This window comes from Gavialis gangeticus, unplaced genomic scaffold, assembly GCF_001723915.1.
Source record: "Gavialis gangeticus isolate Ggan-Ray unplaced genomic scaffold, GavGan_comp1, whole genome shotgun sequence".
In the NCBI taxonomy this organism is placed as follows: Eukaryota; Metazoa; Chordata; order Crocodylia; family Gavialidae; genus Gavialis; species Gavialis gangeticus.
Genome location: NW_017729034.1, coordinates 30,035,796 through 30,048,181, shown reverse-complemented (window position 1 = coordinate 30,048,181; position 12,386 = coordinate 30,035,796).

Sequence of the window (12,386 nt, the reverse complement as noted above, 5' to 3'; positions counted from 1 at the left end):
GCCTATCACATGCTGCACATGTCACTTCTGTGATGTCTGTAAATAGCTTGATAGGATTAGCATGTGATTCTGGTCTACAAGAGTTTTTATACCCTGCTCATCATGCTAGCATATGGGGGACTTTCAGTGACAGGATTAACCTTTGTCATGTATGTTTTGTTTGTTCCTCTCTTCCTGCCCCTGGGGCAAAATTGTATATATGATAGAGTGGTTTGGGTAGGGCTTAGGGTGCTTTTTAATGTACAGGCCTCATTTCAGGTGCCAGGAGCTCTTTGCTTGGAGCAGGATGTGGGGAGGGGATATATAATGGTCCTTGACTCCATGATCCTGGTTGAGGTCTGTCACCTGCCCCAACAAGCCTTGCTTTTGTGGCAGCAAGTCCAGCTGAGCGTAAGAAGGAGGTTAATGAGAATAAGTCGACACCTTCATTGAACTGGTGACTCAGGTCAGGCTTCAGAATCCTGTATCCAGAAGGATAGGTTAATGCTTCAACCCACTGCAGCGCCTGATCACTAAACCTTGGCGATTTCACTTTCCAAATGTGAATTAAAAGCTCCCTGTGCCTGCTGCACTCCTCGAGGGAACTGCATCCCCTCTCTCTGCTGGGGAGGGGACGTAACATCATTCAGAGATGAGGCAGAAAGGACACTCTGAGAGCTACGTGTCTCTAAGTTCCCCCCCTTCCCAATGCTTTCCGCTTTTGCCTGGATCCCAGCAGGACCCAGGCATCTGCTGACAGCTATTAATAGACCGGGAGAAAGTGGGTTCCATCTCCTGCCGTTTCCTGGGATGAATGGTAATTACCCTTAATTAGATTGGGTTTGGTTCCACCACCACCCTTCCCCCTCTCCAGGCTGACAGAGAGAGAGGAGAACATTGCAGTCAACCCATCCACTACTTGCAGCTATTCTGTGGGGTGCAGCACACAGCAGCTCTGGCAGGGGTTTCTCTCACTGGGACATCTTTCAGACACTTGCCCAAGATTGCTCAGTGCAGGGAGGGAGGTCATGTTCACCAGCTGGCATGCTCACCCTGGCCAAGCGTGGGACAGGAGCAGGGTGTGCGTGCCAAGCTACTAAGGGGGTGGGGAGGTGGAAGAGTCAAAGAGGCTCTCCTTGCAACACCCCCAAAGAGAGAAAAACAAAAATTAGCTATCACCAATGAAACCTTGTTTAGGGTTCCTTGTTGTATGGTATCCTTGCCCCTCCAGAGTGGTCTCAACTGCATTAGGATCCCTGCCATGCTGCTGGGGCAGCTCAGACCTTGTCTTGTGTCCTGTCCAGCCCAGTTGCTTCATAGGAAGATGAAGAAATCCCTGTGGGGGGCAGCTGGGAATTTCTTTGTTCCCATAGAGAAGTGCCTTCTTCCCCACATCAGTCAGCATTGGTATTACCAGGCTATGAAGTAGGAGGACTTCTATTTGTGTTGCATTAGATGGGATGAAAATACAACACTGATTTTTCTTCATTATCCACCTAAAGCTAAAACCCTAAGCGGTGCCTTCCAGGAGAGGCAGCCCAGGAAAGAGAGACAAAGCCAGCTCCAAGGCCACTTGCACCTCCCATATGTCAGTCCTCACTGGGTGATGCCTCAGCCCCCAGTGCAGGAAGAGCAGCTGTGCCAGATCTTACTAAATCTTGTGATGAATTTGCTGGGCCTTCCCTGTGTGATTGTACCAGCCAAGAGATAACAGCAGTCTGGCCACCTCACCTGTGCATGTTGGCACGCCCCCTACTAACGCCTGGCATGACTCTATTATGGGGGATGGAAAAAAGGTGGGGTTCAGGCCACCCACTGTGATCTGCACTAGGGAGTCTTCAGCCTTGGCTGTCTGCCTGGGTCTCTGTCCTGTCCCAGCTTGGTGTAACATCCAGAAGCCTTCAACGTTGTCCCTTGTGTTGTTCCTACCTACCTCAGCAACTATGTCTGCACTGAGTCAGTGCCTGTAGAGATCCAAAGGTACCAGAAGCAGTATAGGAAACCCTCGCTATTTGTGGGTTCAGCATTCACAGTCTCAAATGTTTGCGAATGCTGAACTTGCATTTTAAATACACTTACAGGAGCTCCTTGGGGTCCTTGGGAGCTCCATGCTTGCCACTGGCCGGGCTCCTGCTGTTGCCAGCGCAGCTGTGCCTCTCCCAGCCGTCGGGGGCACTGCATTTATGACATTCATGAACGCAGTGCTGTATTTGTGGATTTTGCCATTCATGGGGATCTCCAGAACGGATCCCCTACAAATGGCGGAGGCTGCCTGTATTGCCCGTTTCTCATCATGGCATAGCTCAGTGCTCCACCTGAGCTAACACAGCTAGCTTACCTTCAGTACTGAACTAACCGGGGTATCTCCGCGCAGCACTGCATTTTGCTGTGTAAGCGTACTCTTGACATTTGCCTTCCTTAATCACTGCCCTATAGTTTGCCAAAGCCATTCATCTTTGCTAGTGAATCCTAAGTCTAGAATGACTGCTATGACTCTCTGACCCTTTTTCCATTTTGATAATTCCCAAACCTAGCTCCCATTTTGCTTGGACTCCATTCTAGGCTGGGGAGGGGAGGGTGGATATGAGCCCTGGTGTCTGATCCGTGATGCTTCCACTCCTGAGTGAGTCTCCAAAACAAGAACTCCAAGATTAGAAAGCTCAGCAGTCACTGTATTTTTAAAGTCAATTTACCGGATCTTGGTTAATTTCAGATGGATTTTTTTTTTTTTGTCTGCTGAAAGATGAAAGGAGCCAAGCTGGGAGGATCCTTGCCTGGGGATCTCTCAGGCCTTGCTCTCCATGATCTTCCTTCAGATCTCTCTTGCACTTCCTCTCTTTGCCAGTGGGGCTCTCCCTCAGTTCTCAGAGCTCTCCCTCCTGGCAGGCCAGAGAGGTCAGGCCCCTTTCCTCCTCATTACCAGCCTGGCCGAGTGACAGAAAGTGTTCTATTTTATCCAAATGCCAATTAAAAATCAAATGAATTATGCTCCAACACAAGGCATGCCAGGCTCCCTGCCTCCTCCAGGGACATCGGGGATGAAGATGAAGGGACATCTGCAGGCTGGATAATTCTCAGGCTGCAGAGCTTTGCCACGTTCCCTGCTCTCCAGATTTGGGGTCAGTGGAGCCATAGGGCCTGGCAGAAGTTAAGACAAAAGTGGCTGCCAGGTAGAAGAGGACCTAGATAGAAGCAGCCCCTCGCATGCGGCTCCCAGGCTCTGTTATAATTAATGATTGTGCAGTGCTTATGTTAGGCCTGCAGCTCCCCTTTTCTCTCCCTTCCCCACAGGTCCCTTTCTAAGTAGCATCCAAAGCTTCTTACTCCAACATAGTGTCCCTGCCAGGTCCCTGCTTTCCAGCAAGCAGCTCTGCCTAATGTTTAACCAGCTTTTCCTACCTCCAGAGCCACCTCAGCCCCTTATTTCAATTAGGAGCAAAAAGAGAACACTGCAAAAGATAAAGCTGTGATCCTGACAGCAACAGTGTCTGAGCCAGGGTTTGGCAATTTTTTTGGCTGGAGGGCCACTTGAGGAGTTTTGGGGAGCTGTTGCAGGCCAGGTCAGCACCTCCCACCGCCTGGCAGCCTGCAACAGCTCCCCAAATCTCCCTAAGAGGTAGATTACTAGACTGATCCACAGGGCAGGGTCTCCATAGAGACTTCTGTGGGCAGGCCTGGGACAGGGCGTGCTTGGCTAGGCAGATGGGATAGAGCTGTTGGCAGGCTGGGAGTGGTGTACAGGCATGGGATGGGTAGCTGGGGCCAGGATCACAGGGCAGTGACAGCACGGGGCCAGGGCCTGGGGCAGAGCCATGATCCACTGCCTGCACAGCTCTGTGCCCCCACTGCCTTGCAGTCCTGGCCCTGACCCCAGCTCCAGCCTTGCCTACCTATCCTATTCCTGCACACCATGCCCTGCCCACCTGCGGCACTATCCCATCCACCTGGTCAAGCACACTTTGCCTGTGGGGGTCTTAGGCCAGTCTCCATGGAGACCCGCCCACCTGCTCTCAGCCATGGGTGTGGGGTGGACGGACTGGAGTAGCCGGGCAGCTGGGCTGAGTCTGATGTGGTGGTCACGCTGGCTGCAGCATCTGGAAGGAGATGCTGCTAGTGGGGACTGTATTCTCTCAGCACCTCTGAGGTTAGTTAAGTTTCATTATCTCCTTCGAACAGCCTGGGAGATCAAGGCCTAGAGAGGAGAAAGTATGGGCCCAAGGCTGATCAGCTGGAGCACTGAGGTTAGAAGCCAAGAGGCCATACTATGTACAGTGGGAGCATCTAGTACAGTGGGAGTCCCTATGTAAGACTGAGGCTTCTGTGATAGTCCAAACAGTTTAACATTAAACCTTTCCAAGAAGCTACTGCTGCTTTTTAGGGGGTCTGTGCTGGGCATCTTGAAATCTCTCATGAGGCATTTATTTTCCCCTTTATCCTTCATGCTCTGAGCTGGTACATCTTAGTACCTGTATTTCTCCCTTACTGGAGATGGGTGAAATCCTGGTCAGTAGAAACCAGAGCTGATGTGGTACTAAGAAACTCCCCAGCTGAATTCCTTAGGTCATCTTCCATCCCTGTGATATGCAGTGAGGGATGCTATACTCTGGGACACATTAGCTCCATCCCTTTTTCCTGCAAGAGAGGGTGAGGAAGAACCATCCCTGTGTCAGGGGAAGGGGCATATGTGAAATGTCCAAGCAAATGACTCTTTATGTGGTCCCTCTTTCCTTCATAGGGATCTCATTCTCAGATCCCTGCTGTCTGGAGCAGAGGCTGAACCCATTGTGGGATGGGAAGGAAGGCTGCTCTCTTTGAGGGGTGCAGGGGCCTTCTTCCATTCAACTAGGGGCTACTCCTCCCTCACCTTTTCTATTTCTGAGCCTCTGGATGAGGCTGGTCCCTGCTCTACGGTAGGTGCAGAGCTTAACCAACAGATGAGAAAGCAAAGAAGTGACAGAGAGAGCTGGGAGATATCCTCAGCCCTACTCTGGTATCCTCTCCTCCAGTCCCTCTCCCCTGGATGGGCTGGGCTGGGTGGACTCAGAAGGCAGCTGACATGAACAGGGATATGCAGTACAGGAGTGGGGAGATGACATCCCCCTTTACCAGACCTCTGGCACCATCAGGGGTTCTGTGCTGCCTCTGCAGTTAGTGGGGAAGACCTCAGCCAGGTGGAGAGGCAAAGGCAGATCAGGTGAGGTAGGCCCCTCTCCATGCTGGTCCAGTGAGAGCAGTGTGGTGAGCACTGAATGCTGATGGGATAGGACAGCCTGAAAGTTCATGCTCCATGGGCTGCTGAGTTGATACTGTACTTCTGTGCTCCATTCCCTGTTCACCTTGACCCTCCCAATGGCACTGACAGGCCAAGGGGGCCCTCCAGCTGCACATCCTGTTCTACTGAGTGACTCCCTGTGACTGATTGGCCTCTTACTGCTGCTGTAACCACTTGCTGGCTTCCCAGCCCTTGAAGAGGAAAAAGAGAACTCTCCCCTGCCCCCCTGCAACACTGCAGCAAGGTACTGGGACAGGGGAAAGGTTCCCCACACAGCCCAACTTCCCTCTAAGGACTGGGCAGTGAGGAAGGAGTGCCTGAGGCCCACATGTGGGAGCTCTGTGAGTCACCCACTAATAGACACTCGGTGGGTGAACTCAGCCACATTGACATCCCTGGGCTTGTCTGGCCATTTCTAATGGTCTCACCAATGTGTCAGCAACTGAGACAGCTTCTGAAAGCAACAGGATAACAATGGGATACACACACAAAGGCATGCATGCCTGCATATATGCGTGCATGCGCACATGCATGCATCCTCCCTCACTTCCCTCCCTCCCTCCCCAGACATGCACCAGCATAGGAACTTATACTCACTGCAGAACCTAGGCCCAACACACCAACAGAAAGGGCTGCAACTGGAGTGCACTGCGGCACTTTCCAAGGTGACATCAGCAATAGCCATCACCCTTTAAGGTCAAGCCAAGTAAGCCCAAGCAGGTCAGTAAAACACCTGAAGAGTCTCAGCTTGAAAGTTCAAAGAGCTCTGCTTTCCCACCCATGTCAGCTTTCAGCACAAGCGTTCAAGGAGGCAGCCAGTGCTGAAGTCCTTGGTGTTCAAAACCTGAGTTTCCCACAGCCCAAGCAGCTAGACATGACAAGGCCCTGTGAGGTCCTGGTGATGCTTTCCTGGTGAGGGAGGAGTGTCCTCTCCAGCCTTCTCTGCAGTGTTCTCTCCAGCACCACAGTTAGGAAAGTGTGCCTGATTTCCAGGGTCAGGAGTGCTGACAGCCCCCCATATCCCTCATGCTTTAAAATACAAGCTCCTTTTCCCAAAATATTTAATGCAGCTTCGCCCCATTTTCTAGCTGGCCTGCTTGATTCACCCCAGCACACTCAGCCCCCACCCCATTGCTATCCATAGACCTTCAATGGGGCTGGGTTCATGCATGCAGTATTGAGGGGCTGGTATAAAGGTGGCCGCTGCCAGCCAAGGTGGAGGGGCTGCTTCTGAAAACAGATCTCTTGGTACAGAGTCAATGCCAGAGATATGAGAATCCACTCAATGGAATGAACAGGCACCCACTTAGACAGACGTTGGGCACAGCTTTCCCTTGCTGCAGAATACAGTCAAAGCAAATGGCTCAGCAGAAATCAAAAGGCTCAGACATTGCAATGGATGTCTACATGTCAGCCCCCTCCCCACTATACCTGCAATTATACTGGAATAAATGCACTGGGTCAATAGAATCATGGAGAATTAAGGCTGGAAGGGACCTCCAGAGGTCCAATCCCCTGCCTGAGGCAGGATCATCCCTATCCAGACCATCCTATGTAATCCATTATCTAAACCCTTAATAAAACTGCCATCAACCCTGACACAACACAGGCATAATACCCACACCTGCCACCTGCTTCTATAAAAGGTTGTTAAGATATTCTCAAGAGATCCCAGGTAGAGGGCCATGCCCTCCACTGGAGAGGTGGCAAAAGCTCCCACAGTCCATACCAGAGCTCATCCTGGGATGGGGGAGGAAGGCTGCTCTTTCTGAGGGGTGCAGTGACCTCATTTCACTACACCAAGCCACCTCCCTCACCTTCTCCATCTCTGTTCCCCTGTCTGGATCAGGCTGGCCCCTGCCCCAAGAGAGAAGCCAACCCCCAATGCCTTCAAGGAAGGCTTAAAAACACCCCAACACACGTAGCAGCAAAGGTGCTGGGGGGGAGAGGGCAACCAACAAATCCCAGAAGCATAGGAAAGATCCGTAGTAGATCATGGACATAGTTATACCTAGATCATTCCTGACCAGTGGGTGTCCAACCTCTTCTTGAACACCTCCAATGATGGAGAGTTCACAACTTCCCTAGGCAGTCTGTTCCACTGTTCTAACAGTGAAGCTTTTCCTGATATCAGGAATTGGTGACATACACTGACATGTAGAAGGGATCTTCCTGTAACGTAACTGGACAATGATGTCTTTGTGGCCTTTCCACTACTTCTGGTGGCAGGATGCCAGCCTTGTAAGGCCATCCCTTTGACCTGGTGCAGCACCCAGTGGATTAATTGCTGGTCAGGTCTCCTCTGTGCTAGGTGCTGTACTGATGCAGGGCAAGAGAGCTGCCATCTTGAGGAGTGGACTCTGCAGCAGTGGTGAGCCAGTGCAACATGAGCTGGGAAATCAGACTAGACAGACTCTTGATTTGCTTTGCTATGGTAGGGGTAAAGACTAAGTGGCTCCTGGCTTCGCTTAGTCCAGGGAGAGCAAGAGGAGAGCTAGCACACTGGAAGGGTCTTTCTGGTAAGAGGGAATAGGCAGGATCTGTTCCAGGCTGGTGAATCCTACCTTTCTGATAAGACACAGCCAGAAAATGACAAGCCTAAAGCACTGAAGGGGCCAGCCTGAAAGCAGGAAACAGCAGAGAGACCTGTCAGTACTGCAGCAGAGCGCACTGGCAGCCTCTCAATTATTGATAGTGTTTCTAAATAAATGCAGGGATGGAGAAGAGAAGGTTATGGTGGAGAGCGAGGAGTTTCCAGATGAGGGAGGGAACCCAAGAACGTGGCTGTTTGAAAAGTCAATGATTTTCTGTGTCTCTTTTTCCTCTTGTCTCGGTAAAACTCAGTGATATTTGAGCTGATGGATTGTCTTCCTGGTGCATCTTCCTCTTAGACCTGCCTGAGTTACTGGAGGGGGGTGAGGTATGGTGTGGTGGGGGGAGGGGACAAGGAGGGAAGGGTTCCTGAAAAGCAGGATAAACAGCAGTGACAGATTAAGATTTATTGGGGCCCTGGGCAAACAGAACATTGGAGGCCCCCCATACTCCATTATAAACATGAATGTATCAAAAAGCATTAATAAATAGACCTGTTAAATGTTTACACAGTGCATTAATAAATAAAGTGCAACACGTGATGTCAAAATTAACTACTCAGATTTGGCACACACAAAACTAAATAAAACAACTGCCTTAGGAAAATGTCTAAGATGCATGGGATTGCCATAAACATATAATAACACGAGAGGAAAGTTGTTTTAGTTTAGTGGTCATGTAGACTCTTGTTTGACTATTTTTAATACATATTTTACATTGTACCTACATTACAGTAAACTACTACAAGAAAAATACAGACCATACCTACCTCGAGTACGAGTCTAAGAATACCGTTAGTGATTCTTGCAATTAAAATAAAGCAGAAGGCCTACACAATACATCTTGAAGTTTTTTCTATCTTTCCTGAAACATTAAACTTGTGCTAAACTTCATATACTGTAAAGCTCTCTCTTTTATATACCCATTGCACCTGTGTTTTAATGCCACCATCGCATAATTATGTAACCAAAATGTATAGATAAATTGATATATACATACATATACACACACACGATGTCTCTCTTTCTCTCTATACCTGTACTTCTCTCTATATAGATATCTATATAGAGGTATACACACACACACACATACACAATCTTTCTCTCTCTATATAATGTCTCTCTTTAGACAGGCAGATAGACAGAGCTGTATCTAATCACCCCCTGGAAGAGCTCACACTTCCCCACACAAGCTGCCATCACTTGGGAGAGATGCCGACATCTCTATCAGCAGCCTTATTTGGGGTCAAGAACTTCAGGGAGCATCCCGGGGGCAGTGGGATTCCCCTTCTCTGTGCCCCAAAGCAGCCCTTGGCAGCAGGACTAAAGAACTGCGTGCTGCCCTGCAGGGGGATATGGTGTGGTATAGGGTCAGTTTGGGGTTGCACCCCCCCAACACCTCCCGCCCCCATAGACACACACACAGACACACACTCTGCATCTACCCTTGGCAGCACAGCAGCTTGTTGTGAGCCAAGGGGGGAGCTTCCGCAGAAAGGCAGGGGAGAGATAGATGAGATCAAGGGAGCACTTAGGCTGGGGTGGATTGTATGGTGAACTGGGAATTTTTGTCAGGGCCTTGAAATAAATCAAATCATAAGGAGAAGCCTGGTCAAGTATCTTCTATTTCCCTAGTATCTTACGTCCTGGAGTCCCACAAAGCCTTGACAACAGTCTTTTTTATGGTGAAATGCAGCTGCTTGTGGGGTGAGACATGGCACTCATTTCCAAAATTGTAATGGCAACTGTCTGTATGAAGGCAGATTCCAGCTCCAGCTGGCTATGCAGGGCAGATTTCCAGCCACTTGGAGATTGGGCAGGGCACTGAGATGACTGTCTCCTCTTGACAACAGTACCAGGGGATATTTAATGGCCACCCAAGGTTGGGATGTCATTTCAGTATATCCTCCCAAAGCTCTCCAACAGCAGAGTCCCCCAGCACTGAGGCACTGACTCAAGCAGGCCGGCTTTCACTGAATTGGCCATAGTGTCCCCCTTTGCTCCCACAGAGCATTGGGGTCACCACAGGCTCGGGGGGGAGGGCTCCTTCACATGGAAGCATCAGCGGCCTGTTCACGTGGGGCAACTATGGCCCATGTCCTTGCAGAGTTGAGCTCTGCTGCGAGCTCTGAGTGCTCAAGTTGTAGTGCTCCAGGACATTTGCCTCTAAGAAAACATCCCAAAGGCAGAGCCTGGCGCGCATAACAAGCACGTGGAACTGAACTAAGCAGGCCTCTTTTGCTGCTCCTAACCCTAGGGGGCCCTCACAGCTCAGATGAGTCTCCTGCTGTTTCATGTAGCACTTAGCCTTAGTGCTAGAGAGATGGCTGTTTCACAGGCGAGACTGCACAGCATCCACTGTCCTTCTCCCAGCCAGAGAGAGGCTTCTGCTCTGCATCTGACTGCCCCCCTGGGCCCATGGAGAGGGAAGCAGGCCCCCCTGTGCTAAGTCTTTGCTAACAACACAAAAGATGGCACATGCTGCACATTAAAGCTGAAGAGTCACATACAAGAAGTACCTGCGACTCCCGTGGGGACCAGTGTAGGAGCAAAGGCACGCAGCATGCCTACTTTAGCCACACGATCTCTCTTTTTCTATGCACAGCTCCTTTCCTTGCCAGCACAAACCTGAGGGCAGAAGCTGGATGACATGTTCACAAGACCCCAACAAATCTGTTGGCTGCAGATAGGAGAGACCATAGCTCCAGAAAACACATGCTGAGTGAGGAAGAACTAGACCCCCTCTCCTGTGGCACAGGCCTCTCTACCTCTTCAGCTGTGGGAGAGTGGTAGCATGAGCAGTAGTAGCTCCCTTAACCTCCCTGAGGGCTCAGGCACCTGAGGGCACAGTGCTAGGTACAAAGCCACCAGGTTCCTTTGAAAACTCATCCCTTGAGCTCCTTCTTGGGACTTTTCATGCTATAATAAAGATGGGCTCATGGCAGGGCCATTTACCCAAGGCCAGGGAGTCTCTGAGACTGGGGTCAGGGCCCTTCTCAGAAAGTGGAGGGAGAGTGCATGGTCAGGGAACAAGGGGAGCTCATGTTACAGCCAAGCAAACTGCCCTGCTCAGCAGAAGGCCCAAAACTGCCAGCTGTAATTGGAGCTCAGGCAGGAGCTCAGGGTGGTTGGTAAGGGCCAACCCCCTAACCTGGCCAGTTGCTTGGCTGTGAAGGGCACTTTACAAAGACAAGCTGCTGCGATTCCCTGGGAGCTGTGTTTCCCACCTCCCCAGACAGTAGGCTACAGAAGCTTATGTATAGTCCTGATCTGGAGAGATGCTGAGTGCCTGCAGCTCCCAACAATGTTCACAAGGGTGCCCAGCATCTTAGAGCTGGGCCCTGAGGTCCGCAAACAAAGACAATCCAACATTCAAAGGCCCCTGGCCTCACATCACTGAATCACATGAAGCAGGCCTGAGAGGGACCTCTATAGGTCATCTAGTCCAGCCCCCTGCCTGAGGCAGGATCATCCCTAACCAAACCATGCGTGGTCAGTGGGGGCAGCTGGCCCAGGGAATGGTTGTCCGGTGTCCCTTCTGCTCTCACTCTCAGTCTCCCTTTCCCTGTGTGGATAGTTTACAGTGCTGAGCCATGACACTTCCTATCCAGTCTACTACAGCCCTTGGATTGGCCATCTTTCCCTTCCCAAGGTGGGACATGGGCTTGCCCCAGGCTGACTTGGCCTCGTCTCCCTCTGGGCCAGGCTGGCAACAAGTAGTGCATTCTCTGACCCACTATGGCTGGTGCCAGCTGTTTGGCCTGATGGGGTCTGGTCAAGCCACAGTCAATGCACTGACTGAACTGATGGCTCCTGGGGGAGCTGTTCAGTTAGAGCACAGCCTTATCAATGGAGCGTGATCCAGTCTGCTAAGTGGATATTAGGTGCTTTTAAACTGAAGTGGCCAAATCAGTGCACATTCTGTAGAAGCCATTCCCAAGTCATTCCAGTGCATGAAGTGCAAGTGACAAAGCCAGGGCTCAGCCGGTGTGTGTGTGAGCACGTGAGCACATGGGTGGGTGCTCACGCACATGGAAGAGGCCCTGGGTATGCAAGTTCAGGTGAGAGTGAATCCATGTGTCTATATAGGTATGTATTAGGACAGTGTGTGTAAGGGCACTATCATGCACGAAGCTGGGTGTACATGATTGTGTAAGGCTGGATGTGTGTGCACTTGAGTTAGGGCAACTGTTCACCTACAGGTATATGCCTGTGAGTGGGAAAGTTCTAGTGTGTTTGTGCATGAGTGTGCGTGTTTCCTCTGCTAGAATGAGGTCCCATGGCCACAGGGGTCTTAAAAGCACACAGCCTGCCTGCTCCAGTGTCTGGAAGTCCCGGTGATCATGTCTCTTGTAGTCTCCCTGGACAGATCTTTTACTTTTGCCACATCTGCATTACACTGGCATGGGACTGCCGGTGTAATGCAGATAGATGATTGTGTGGGTTGATGTGTGCAAGAGCAGCTGAGTGAATCCTATGCAAATCTCTATGCACTGGAAACCCCAGCTCTCCTTTTGGGAGCACCAGTGCTTCTCTGTGCTTCT